The sequence below is a fragment of the Xenopus laevis genome, chromosome 6S (assembly GCF_017654675.1).
Source record: "Xenopus laevis strain J_2021 chromosome 6S, Xenopus_laevis_v10.1, whole genome shotgun sequence".
NCBI lineage: Eukaryota > Metazoa > Chordata > Amphibia > Anura > Pipidae > Xenopus > Xenopus laevis.
The window spans coordinates 91804441-91817605 of NC_054382.1; positions in this window are offsets into that span (position 1 = coordinate 91804441).

Sequence of the window (13165 nt, forward strand, 5' to 3'; positions counted from 1 at the left end):
TCCCCTTTTAAATGGGGGTAGGAATCTATATGTTGTTGTCTCAGTCAGGACTGCCATCAGAAATCACGGGGCCCCTCACAACAATTTTCTGGGCCCCTCTCACCACCCCTCCCTCCATTAGCCACCCATTAGTATGAAGGCCACGAAAGACACAAGCACTAAAACAGTGCCCCCCTACAAATTAAACAAAAGAACTTTGGTGACCAGGACCCCCCCCCTACAAGTTTTGGTGGTCAGGGCCCTCTACAAGTTAAAGAAAAAAAAAATTGGTGGCCAAGGACCTCCTACTCTAAATGTGTGTGTTTCTTGGTTACTCTAAATATGTGTGTTTTTAGGTATATTGTATGTCTAACTGTAGATGTTTATCTTTGTAATTTCGCAGCTCATACATGCACAACGAGCTAATGCACAGGAAAGTATAATGTGTTACACAGATTTAAGGAAATTTTTAAAAAAAAGGATACTGTATATAAAATTTGTGAAACAGGCAATAAATACAAAAATGATATTTACTAGAAATCAAGTTTTGTCTGTCCATCTACATTCCAAGTCTAGAAAGTTTCGGGTCAATTTACAGTCCAATGAGAACTAAAAACAACATTTTATGAAACAAATTTTAAGTAAACTGTTAATCACACTGTAAGGCTGCAGGTCCTATGATGGCCCTACCTGCTCCTTGTCACCAACCAATTTTTAAATAATAAAAACTAAAATGGGGCTTGTCTTTTCTAGTGGAATTGGTTGCTTAGTTCACCTTTTCAAATGGGTGCCCTTAAAATGATTATGCGTCGCAAAAAAAAAATGTATTTAATGCAATACTTTTAAGGAAGATAATTCTATGGAGCTTTCTTGGCAGATGAGCTCTCAGAACAGAAGTCTCAGCCAGGCTATTACAGAGGTAAAGGTTTGAACCTGAACTGGGTAAACGGGGAAGCTACAGAGGAACAAAAGTACATTTAGAAATCCTTTACATTATTATATAATACAATTGTTGTCATTGCTTTAATTGTCTCCAGATCTTGGGAATCCCATCTTGTATCCCTGCTATTTACTTGTGAATAGTATTTTTTTTTTTTTTTTTTTTTGTGTTTTTTTTTTTTACATTTTAGGTGGAACAAGGTACCATTTGTTTTCAACCAATATCAACAATTCTGGTGTAGTAATGATTCTGCCATGGTAATAATATATAGAGCCACAATTAAACTTCCAGCCCACATTTTGCATGTCCAGCACAATTCCTGCTCAATTGAGTGTGGATTTGAACACAGGCCTGTATTGCCTATTTAAGCTTGGGCTGCCCTATCTTTTGCTCTTCGTAGAGGGCACAGATGTTTGTGCTTCTACACTGCTTCCCTTCTGACATTCTTCACTTACAGAAGTATGATGTAGTTCAAACTGTTAACAAATGTATCAAACTACAGAGAAGAGAATGCCAAGATCCTATTATACATTCTCTATGTCCTTAAAAGTTCTGTACAACTGTAAATATGGTGATGAATAGCAGGATGTGTGTTACACATAGTGACTGCCTATCCATAAAGAATGATATAGAAAGCAAAAATTTGAATGGCAAATTGAATTGGCCTAAAGGGGAAGGTAGCAGTAAGACATGTGGGTAATGTATCTAAGAGAAAGTAAAAACATTAGAAGAAAATGTAGATCTAATACATGGATAGTTGGGGAAAAAAGATATGAACAAGAATGGCCATACAACACAGAGGCACAAACTTGATAGCAAATAAGAAAGGAAAAGAACAGAATAAGCAAGATTATACATCTGGACTAAAGCTGGCCATAGACGCAAAGAGCCGATCTTACGTATCGAGGATTCATACAATTTTCAGACCGTGTGTATAGAGTGTATAGAGTCGCGAAATTTTTCGTCTGCCGGAGATCGGTCGTTTGGTCGATCTGACAGGTTAGAAGATTTCTGTCGGCTGCCGATAATATCTCTGCGTGTATTGGCAATCGTACGATTTTCAGTGGGAGACTGTCACCAGCTTTTGTTGGACATAACTATCGTACGATTGCTGTCAGGGGCAGAACATCGGCTGATCTGTTCTTTTACTACTTTATTTGATCTGAATGGTAAGACTTTTTAATCTGAATGGTTAGTGGCAGGTCAGGAGATGGGGAAGTCCGATCGTATGTTGATTCGTACGATCGGATCTTTGCGTCTGTGGCCAACTTTACTGTGTGCACATCATTTGTGTCCTATGCAATCTAATAAATGTATCAGACTACCCTCACACACTGTGCTAAACTGAATCCTGTAGTTTGTTCTCAGCTTGAGTGAATCTAGTACAGGACAGAAAGGATCTGGGCTATGGGAAAATAATGTATGGCACTGCCTAAATGATTGGTTTGTTATAAATAGGAAGATTTCTTGTTTGCTAACTACATGGGTGCAGTTATAAGACTTCAGACACGCCTTTGTGAATGGAACTGCTGGTGATACTGGTATACACATATGTATGCACACACAAACAATATACCACTTATATCAAACCTAGTACGACCTATTGCACAAGCAGAAAAGTACCCTGACTAAACCCAATATGTAATAAAAGGCCATAATTTTGCCCAGGAGCAGTAACCCATGGCAACCAATAAGATTCTTGCATTTAAACAGATGACTAGTAAATTCTGCCTGTTTGGTTACTACGGGTTACTGCCCCTGGGCAAACTTAGTGCCTTTTATTACATAACCCCCTCCAAATTTTACTAAATTATTATGAAGGAGGCAACTGATAGGACATAAATAATATTGTAACAAATTCCAAATTTTTGGGATTTTCAGAAATCAAAACCCTCATTTATATATTAAAATATCAGCAACACTTATTTATAATGTTTTAGTCATATTGATTTTGGTTATAATTTTAATTAGGGATGCACCAAATCCAGGATTCGGTTCGGGATTCGGCCTTTTTCAGCAGGATTCGGATTCGAATCCTTCTGCCCAGCCGAACCGAATTTGTATATGCAAATTAGGGGCGGGAAGGGAAATTGCTTGACTTTTTGTCTCAAAACAAGGAAGTAAATTTTTTTCCCCTTCCATATGCATATGCAAATTAGGGGTTGGATTCAGTTCAGTATTCGGCCTAATCTTTCACAATGGATTCGGGGGTTTGGTCGAATCCAAAATAGTGGATTCGGTGCATCCCTGATTTTACTGCCACATTATGTAGGGGGTGTATTTATTTAAGTGGGATTTTTTTTTTTCTGGTCGGAGTTTTAAAAGGAAAACAATTTTTTTTGTAGGAAAAATAAACTAGAATTGCTGATTGCTGATTGATTTTTTTCACGATTTTATGAAATCTTTTCCCGCAACAGAGTGAGATTTGGGGTGAATGATATAATTGTGTCGATTACAATGATGTTTATATGGCACCAACTTATGTATCAGTTTCAGAGAATATTGACTTCAGTGTAGCTTATAGTCTGCTGTCCCTAGCACAGATAGGGCCGCTGCTGCCTTGGAGCGAGTTGACGAATTCGTCTTAGGCAGGGGCAGCAAAAAGCTTCAAGAGCCGAAATTCTGATTCTTAAATGAGAATTATGGCTCTGTTTGTGCAATTGTGCTCTCTGCAGTAGTGATGTGCACTGCTACAACAAGGAGTAAGTAAAGGGTGCAAGGGTGGGAGGAGTCATACAAAAGGTCCAGTGGCGTAACTAGTTTGCACCATGGCCCTACCTGGCACCCTGTGCCAGAGTCTTTCACCTGCCTGTGTCACCTTTCTCCACCCATAGGTAGGAGAGTGGCTGGGGAGGGGGGTATTTTTTGGCTATAGAGGAAGCAGACCCTGTGTTCTGGGCCCTCCAGCACCTGCTTTTCCCTGTAGTTACACCAGGACAGCTCTGGGCGTCTAAGGGCCCAGGAACAGCCTCGATCACAGACATAAACACAATGGTCAATTTTATCATGAGAATTCAGATTACCCTGAGGAAACCCAGACATGGGGAGAACATACTCCTTGTAGTCAGTGCCCTGAACAGAATTGAGCTTGAAAATCTAAGTGATGCCTTGTTAACCAGAATGATGATGATGGGAATCATGGAAAAATAATGTAACAAAATCTAACCATCTACAGTGCAATCAATGGCTCTGATACAAATTTAGGATCATGACTGTGCTACAGATTCCACATTTATAAGATTCCTTTTAAAGTTTACCATAGCATACCTTTACTGACAACACACAGCCAGCACAGCCAGGACAAGCAAAGACTTTTCCAAGAAACCAACAGAACAATCAAAAATGTTCCTAGTGACTAGGCTTTTTCTAAAGTCATATATAGTATCTGTGTTTCAGAAACTTTAAAACTTTTCCAGGAAGTTGTCAGGAGAAAGGAAGAGGCTGATCTGATGTTCTTCTAGTTAGGAAAGATGTGAAAAAGGTTTCTATTTTTATTCCTAAGCAGAAGAACATCAGAGCAGCCCCTGACAACTTCCTTGACTACTTGGTGGTCAGACTGGTGGGAAACTGACCAGAAGGTGGCGCTGTTGTAACAAAATTCATTCATATAAACAGTACATGTATCCCTTAATATCTTGGAATTAAAACAAAATAAATAATGAACGAACATTACAAAAGTGCTAAGAATGGCCCCCTCATCAATTTTACATTCACTTATTTTAAAGGTTTACTTATCCTTTAATAACATTGGGATCAGCCATTATTTTTACCGGCCAGGCCGGTAAAATTCCTGCCAGGTGGCTACCCTATATACAGTAGAAACCTGTTTCATTCAGGGGGCCAGAAAAAAAATCAGTGGGTGTAAAATTGAGGATTCAATGGATGATCATTCTAATATGGTACCGAGTCCTCAAGTTTTTTTCCAAAAAGATTCTATGCATTTCATTGGAACAGGTAAGTCAGGTTTTGAGTACAAATTACTGACCTGTCACCAGGGCCATTTTGATGAATGGGCAAAAATGTTAATTTCACCCCAAGAAATGGCAGACCCATAATTTTAATCAGATGCTCAAGCATCATTTTTTTTACTTGAAGTTTTTTTTTTGTTAGAATAAATAAATAAAGGAACAGTAACGTTGCACTGACAAAACTGGTGTATTTGCTTCAGAAACGACAAGAGTTTATATAAACAAACTGCTGTGTAGCCATAGGGGCAGCCATTCAAAGTGGAAAAAAGGAGAAAAGGCACAAGATATACAGCAGATAACAGATAATCTCTGTAGTATACAATTTATCTGGTATCTACTGTTTATCGTTTGCTTGATTGGCTGTCCCCATGGCTATACAGCAGCTTGTTTACATAAACTATAGTTGTGTTTTTTAGCAAACACACCAATTTTAACCCTTTAAGTGCCAGCAGAATTTCACATTTTGGTTACGCAAAATGCCAGCCGTTTTTGAAACATTTTGTGCTCTCTCACTTTAGGGGCATTTTCTGAGGGGAAACCTATAGTTTACCTAGGAAAACTATACATTGTTTTTTTCGGTAGAAACTGAGCTTTCTAAATCTGCCTGAGTTTTCATGTATTTCCACCTGTGCATAAAAATTTATAGTGCTAAATACCAAAAAAAAATGAAAAATTACCATTTTTCATCGTATATCAATTTATACCAGAAAAATATTTCATTTTACAGATGAAAATCCAACTGATTTGGAAAGCCTTATGTCTCTCGAACGTGCCAATACCAGATATGTATAGTTTTAGGGAGATTTAGGATTTCTGTACAGCAAAAACTCCCGGCAGTATATTACCGAATTTTGAAAGCACTAAGGCAGAAAACGGCATGCTTTAGATTCCAAGGCAAAAAATCCTGAAACCGTAGGTTTACCCCAGAAAACCATACATTTTTGAAAAGTACACATTCTGCCGATTACAAAATGGGTAACTATGTCTCTCTACTCCCAACTACCAAACATAAAAGCTTGTCTGAACATAGCGGTTTTTCAACAAAAAATTCAAAATTCTGAAAAATCATTTCAAAGGTTTTATTTTGCTGCTCTGCATATCCCAAACTATATTAGGTACCAAGAAAAAGCACCTGAAATATGATTGCCAGGGGTCCACTGAACAGTTTGATACCCATTATGCATAGGTTTACCAAAGTATCTGGCATTTAGAGACACCAATATGTAGTTAGCACATCCAAATTGTTCAGGACTTTACTTCAGCTACTGAGAAATCAACACATTGACTGCATTTTTGTGGGGTAAAAACACAGAAATATATGTTTACCCCCCAAACCCATACATTTTTGGAAAGTACACATTCTACTGAATCTAAAATGGGTACCCATGCCTTATTGCTCCAAACTACTGAGTCGCAAGGCTTTCCCAAAGTTGTCGGTTTTGGTGAAATATCTGAAAATTGCCTCAAAGCTTCAACTTCCCAGCACCATATCACCCATGTGTCATTACGTACTAAGAAAAAGCACCCTAAATATGATTGCCAGGGTTCCTCTGAACATTTTGGTGGCCATTGTTCATAAGTTTACCAAAGTATCTGGCATTTAGAGGCCCCAAAATGAAGTTAGCGCACACAAACAGTCCCGTGGGTAACCAGCTAATGAAAAATCAACACATTGACTGCATTTTTGTGGGGTAAAAACACAGAAATATATGTTTACCCCCCAAACCCATACATTTTTGGAAAGTACACATTCTACAGAATCTAAAATGGGTACCCATGCCTTATTGCTCCAAACTACTGAGTCGCAAGGCTTTCCCAAATTTGTCGGTTTTGGTGAAATATCTGAAAATTGCCTCAAAGCTTCAACTTCCCAGCACCATATCACCCATGTGTCATTACGTACTAAGAAAAAGCACCCTAAATATGATTGCCAGGGTTCCTCTGAACATTTTGGTGGCCATTGTTCATAAGTTTACCAAAGTATCTGGCATTTAGAGGCCCCAAAATGAAGTTAGCGCATACAAACAGTCCCGTGGGTAACTTCATCTAATGAGAAATCAACACATTGACTGCATTTTTGTGGGGTAAAAACACAGAAATATATGTTTACCCCCCAAACCCATATATTTTTGGAAAGTACACATTCTACAGAATCTAAAATGGGTACCCATGCCTTTCTGCTCCAAACTACTGAGTCGCAAGGCTTTGCCAAATTTGGCGGTTTTGGTGAAATATCTGGAAATTGCCTCAAAGCTTCAACTTTCCAGCATCGTATTGTCCATGTATCATTACCAGCATAAAGCATCCTAAATATAAACATATGGGTCTACTAAACAGTTTGATGCCCAATATGCATAGATATACCAAACTATGTGGCGCACAGAGACCCCCAAATGACAATATGTATAGACATTTTCACGGCTGACGCGCTGGCTGCTGCAATATAACAACCCGGTGTGTGTATTATGCGACATTAGACCACCTAACAGTACAGAGACCCCAGAAAACCATATATTTTCAGAAAGTACACATTCTGACGAATCCAATATGGGTAAATATGTGTTCCTACTGCAAACTGCCAAACTGCAAAGCAATGCTGAACGTAACGGTTTTTATCAAATTTCTGAAAATCGTCACAAAGCTTGAATTTTACCCCATTATATGCCCCACATTTCGTAACTTATCAGCATAAAACATCCTAAATATGAACGCCAGGGGTCTACTGAACACTTTGATGCCCAGTATGCATAGATATACCAAACTATGTGGCGCACAGAGACCCCCAAATGACAATAGTGTATATACATTTTCACGGCTGACGCGCTGGCTGCTGCAATATAAGCACCCGGTGTGTGTATTATGCGACATTAGACCCCCCTAACAGTACAGAGACCCCAGAAAACCATATATTTTCAGAAAGTACACATTCTGACGAATCCAATATGGGTAAATAAGTGTTTCTACTGCAAACTGCCAAACTGCAAAGCAATGCTGAACATAACGGTTTTTATCAAATTTCTGAAAATCGTCACAAAGCTTGAATTTTACCCCATTATATGCCACACATTTTGTAACGTATCAGCATAAAACATCCTAAATATGAACGCCAGGGGTCTACTGAACACTTTGATGCCCAATATGCATAGATATACCAAACTATGTGGCGCACAGAGACCCCCAAATGGATATATAGTAGATAAAATTTACAAGGCAAAACAAAATAAGGCAGTAAAGAGTGAAATGCAAAAAAATCCAATAAAACCACAAAAATCAATGTTTTATTTTCCAGACTAGTGTTATCGGCCGTCAGAATCACAGTTTGAATATTTTAGCTGGGCCAAACAGGTTATACGGCTAGAAACAAGTGAACACAACATACGCAGAGCTGAAAATGCAATAAAATGGCTAAAAATTCAATAAAATGGCTAAAAATGCACCAAAATACCCAAAATTGCAATTTAATCACCGAAATAACATACAAAAGATATTGCACAGTACGGTTAGCGAATACGCTATTTGTAATGGCAAAAAAACATTTTTTTCAGCCAAAAAAAGAGACGATGCGATAAGAAAAAAAAAAAAAAGCCACAATGCCATGTATGTGCGTGTGCGTGTGTACAAATAGTAAATTACATGTTATGTGCGCGTGTGTGCGTGTGCACGTGTGTGTAAGTGCAGTGAGTGTAAGTGACCCCCCAATCCCCAAAAATGTATGTGTAAGTGCGTGTAAGTGTGAATCTAAGTGTGTATTACTGTAATAAGTGTGTGTTGGTGTGTTTGTGTGTGTAATTGTTGCACTAACCTGAAAAAGTCGCTGGAGACTGTTGCAGACGATCAGGAACAGCCCCTGGAAGACATCTGTGACGTCATCTGTGTCCCTGTGCTGTGGGGGCGGAGATCTACGGCGCGGTGTAGGCTGCAGCAGCAGGACACGTAAGTAACACGTGCCTGCTGCTGTTTTTGGGCCCCTGGGCGATCGCGCCCCAGGGGCCACTCGATCCCCTGCTCTGCTCGTTGCCTAGGGGCAGGGGATCGAAGCGGAATGGAGCGAGCGGCTCTAACAGCCGCTCCTCCGCTCCAGAACCCGGAAGTGCTGCAGAACGTAGAATCTACGTTCTGTGGCATTTCAAGTTACTTTTCCACAGAACGTAGATTCTACGTTCTGTGGCACTTAAAGGGTTAACAGTGTAGGACAACACTATATTATATTGTCATTCCTTTAAAACACTTTCATTTTTTTGGTGTTACTGTTCCTTTAATGGTTATTTTTTACTTAAAAGCAGGTATTTGGAATTATGATTGATCACTCTTGGTCCATGACCTCTACTTCAGAATTTCCAGACCTAAGGGTAGTCCTATAAAAAGTATATTGCATATGGAGAGAGTGAGGAGAAATAGAGGATATGACACATTATTCGTCCATCTCTTAAATATAAGGGCAGGGTCGTACGGGCCGGCGGGACACAGGGAAAAAACGCACATGCGCACAGGGGTCCCGGAGTTCACGCATGCGAGCCAAGTTTATAATGAGCCGTGTGTATCTGACTGTGAAGTGTATAAGTAAAGTCTTTATGTATAAGGTTTATTGTGATTTCAACTAATGCATTTTGCTAAAATCAGGAGTGATAATATGGGATCTAGTGATGTGCGGGTCGGGTTTTTCCTCCCCCACCACCCACCCTCCCTCCATCCGCACCCGAGCCCAATCTTCCGGGTTCCTTTTATAGACCCGCGCCACCCTGCCGATGATGTCACAAAAGGGGCGGGGCGAGCAGGCGCACATCTGTAAAAGTTCAACCGGTAAGCTTACGGGCGGGGAGAGCAGTCAGAAGAGCTCAACCCGCACCTGGCCGCGACCCTGAAAGGGGGGTAAAATGGGAACCGAGTAGGCAGCTTATCAGCCTTTGCATGGGGCCCTCCGACCGGCTTCCTCGATCGATATCAGATATCAATCGGGCAGGGTTAAAAATCCTGTCGGGTCGCGGCCAATCTGTTTGTGGATGTGGTCCTGCGATCCGACAGCCCATCTTGCCTACTAGGGCCCACGTTTTGCCCTAGGGTCCACGATCAGATCAGCCTGATATCGCCCACCGCTTGCAGTATATTGGTTGGACAGCGCACTCCAGGGCCCTCTTAGAACAGAATCGCTCGTTTTCAATTCGACATTTAAAACAGATTTCCTTTATTCACACTTCTTGGTACACCAAATAACACAGCGCCATGAGGTCTGACGCGTTTCGTGTCACTGCACTTCATCAGAGAAGTGCAGTGACACGAAACCACCTCAATGTGGTCTAACTGGGGAAGAATAATACACATAAATGTACATTGAAACCTCGATTTTAAGTGCCCTGATTTTAAGTTTTCCCGCATTTTACATTTTTATTTGTGGTCCCACCAATTTATAATACATTTCAATGGGTGCATTTCCCTGATTTTAAGTAATGTTTTCCCAGATTTTAAATCAAAACTTTGTCCTGTGTTCCCAAAAACTGTTTTTTTTCCTCTAGAAATGTTATTTGTATAAAAAAAGAGGTTTAAAAAACTATATTTTGCTATGGTTCTACCTGTAAATTGTCAATTCCAATTAGTCTGCCCCTTATACAGTCCTGCACGGTGCACGGCAGCAATTGCAAGACAGTTTAGCTGCATTGCAGTAAATACAGGTGCTGTGTTAATTTTGGTGCAAAGAAATCTGATCTACTCGCATGCAGGGAAACTGTCGCTTTTTATTAAAGAAACGGTGATTCTGCCCCCCTGCTGCACCTCAAAAATAAAAGTACTCTTGTTCATTATTAATACTGCATAACTGAGTATAGATGAAGCACATTGTGAAGATGAACATTTGCCTGGTGACCTACGAGCTTAAAGGGGTTGTTCACCCTTAAATTAACTGTTAGTAAAATATAGAAAATCATATTCTGAGACAATTTTAATTGTTTTCATTTTTTTTATTTGTGGTTTTTGAGTTATTTAAGCTTTTTATTTAGCAGCTCTCCAGTTTGTAGTTTCAGCAATCTGGTTGATTTGAATAAGAGACTGGAATATGAATAGGAAAGGGCCCAAATAAAAGACGATTAATAAAAATTAGCAATAGCTTTAAATGTATAGCCTTAAAGAACATTTGTATTTTTTAGGAGTAGGTGACCCCCATTTGAAAGCTGAAAGTAGTCAGAAGGAGAAGGCAAAATAATATATAAAAAACTAAAGGCCAATTGAAAAGTTGCTTAGAAATGGCCATTCTATAACAATGTAGTTTTTAATTCTAAATGACACTGTTTACTCTGCAAATAATTCACTGTACAATATAAAATGTCATTCCTGAACCAGCCTATTTTTTTTTTTTTTTTTTTAGATGTAATATTGGTGTGTAGGCAGCCATGTCAGGTCATTTTGCCTGGTCATGTGCTTTCAGAAAGTGCCAGCTCTTTTGGATGGAACTGCTTTCTGGCAGGCTGTTGTTTCTCCTACTCATGTAACTGAATGTGTTGCAGTGGGATCTGGATTTTATTATTGAGTGCTCCTCTTATATCTACCAAGCAGCTGTTATCTTGTGTTAAGCTCCCCATAGACGCGACGACCGATTTTAGGGAAGTCCGACCAATCCTTCAAAATTATCGTGCGGTTAGTGGGATTCGAACAATCGACCATCTTACGATTTTTTGGCCAACATCTGTCAGGAAATTGATCGTCCAGGTCAAAAAATCTTTGTCGGTCCCAGTGCAATCTATCTTTGTTTGCAGGGCCACGCAGGCAGCTCCCCTTTGTTTTCCTGGCAAATTGGTCTTTTCAGCTGATGGTAAATTCGTACGATCGTTCCGAGATAATCGTGGTCTCACGATCAGGATCTGATCTTTTAAAAATCTGAACAGCTGCTATCTGGTTACCTTCCCATTGTTCTGTTAAGCTGCTGTGGGGGAAAGGGAGGGGTAATATCACTCCAGCTTGCAGTGTAGCAAGATGTTTTTTTTGTATGATTTTCCCGTGATAAAGACCTTAACAGTTGAAACGCTTACGGCCTATGCTTTTGGGGCCATTTTTGTAATTATTTTTCTTTTGCTGAAATAAAATGAATTTATTTTATTTTTGCAGACTTCGCTTTTGTTGGAATGTTCCAGTAACCTTGGTGACTCTCTTGGGGAGTCCCATAAGTATTGCTCCTCACCTTGTTGGGTTGGGTGTGTGCATACCTCCCAACATTTTGGAAGTAAAAAGAGGGACAAAAAAAATTTTTCCGCATGTAGCGCAGCAATTTTTTGACCACACCCCTTTCAGTGGACACACCCCCTAATTACCATGTTTGTTTTACAAAATTTGGCAGGTTATGAAAGTTTGAAAATATTTCTCCTTATCTAAACTGTGTTTTTGTGTCTCAAAATTGTTACAAAGTATCTTATTTGCACCTGTGGCTGTTCTGGGCTCTCTGCTAAAAGCCAATTAAGTGAGAAACTTTGTTTCTTTTTCTGGCTGTTCAGTGCAGAGAAAAGAGGGACTTTCCAGTACAAATGAGGGACTGCGGGTTGAGCTGTCAAAAGAGGGACTGTCCCTCCGAAAAAGGGACAGTTGGGAGGTATGGTGTGTGCGCCTTCTATTCCTATTTTAGCAGTAAAGAGTGACTGAAGTCTGAGCAAGTCTGGACTGAGAATCAAAATAGGCCCTGGCATTTCAGGTACCCAAAGGCCCGAACAGCCCCCACCAGCCCAATAAATAGTGACTGTCTATGGCACCTTATAGCAGCCCCTCTGGCATTTGCCAGACACCCCAGATTGCCAGTCGGGGCCTGCAGTCAGAGCACAAGTCACATGACTGGGGGCAGCTGGGGAACAGACACTATGCCTCTCTGTCTCCCCCTATATCAGATTTCAAAACTAAACAAAAAAAAACCTGTTTTCTCTTTTGAGAAACGGATTTCAGTGCAGAATTCCGCTGAAGCAACACTATTAACTGAAGCATTTTGGGAAATAAATTCCCAAGACAGTATCCCTTTAAGTTTAAGTTATAGAAAGCTTTTCGTGTCACAGTGTATAGCACCTGCAATTTGCAATAGGCGCCGCTGTGTGTCGCTGTTGATGCAGTAGTGTAAGGCCTTTGGCGCAGTCACGGGAGTAAATGAGCAAATTGCGGGCGCTGCGAGGACAAGAAGAATTGGGTTTTGTTGTTGCGGGGCGGGGGGAGGAGTAAGTAGCCTTCTCATTCATCAGACTAGGTGAAAGGTGAAGCCACTCCCCCTCCTCCTCCAGTGACTGGGATGTAGCAGCAGTGAGAGAGCCGGGGGGAT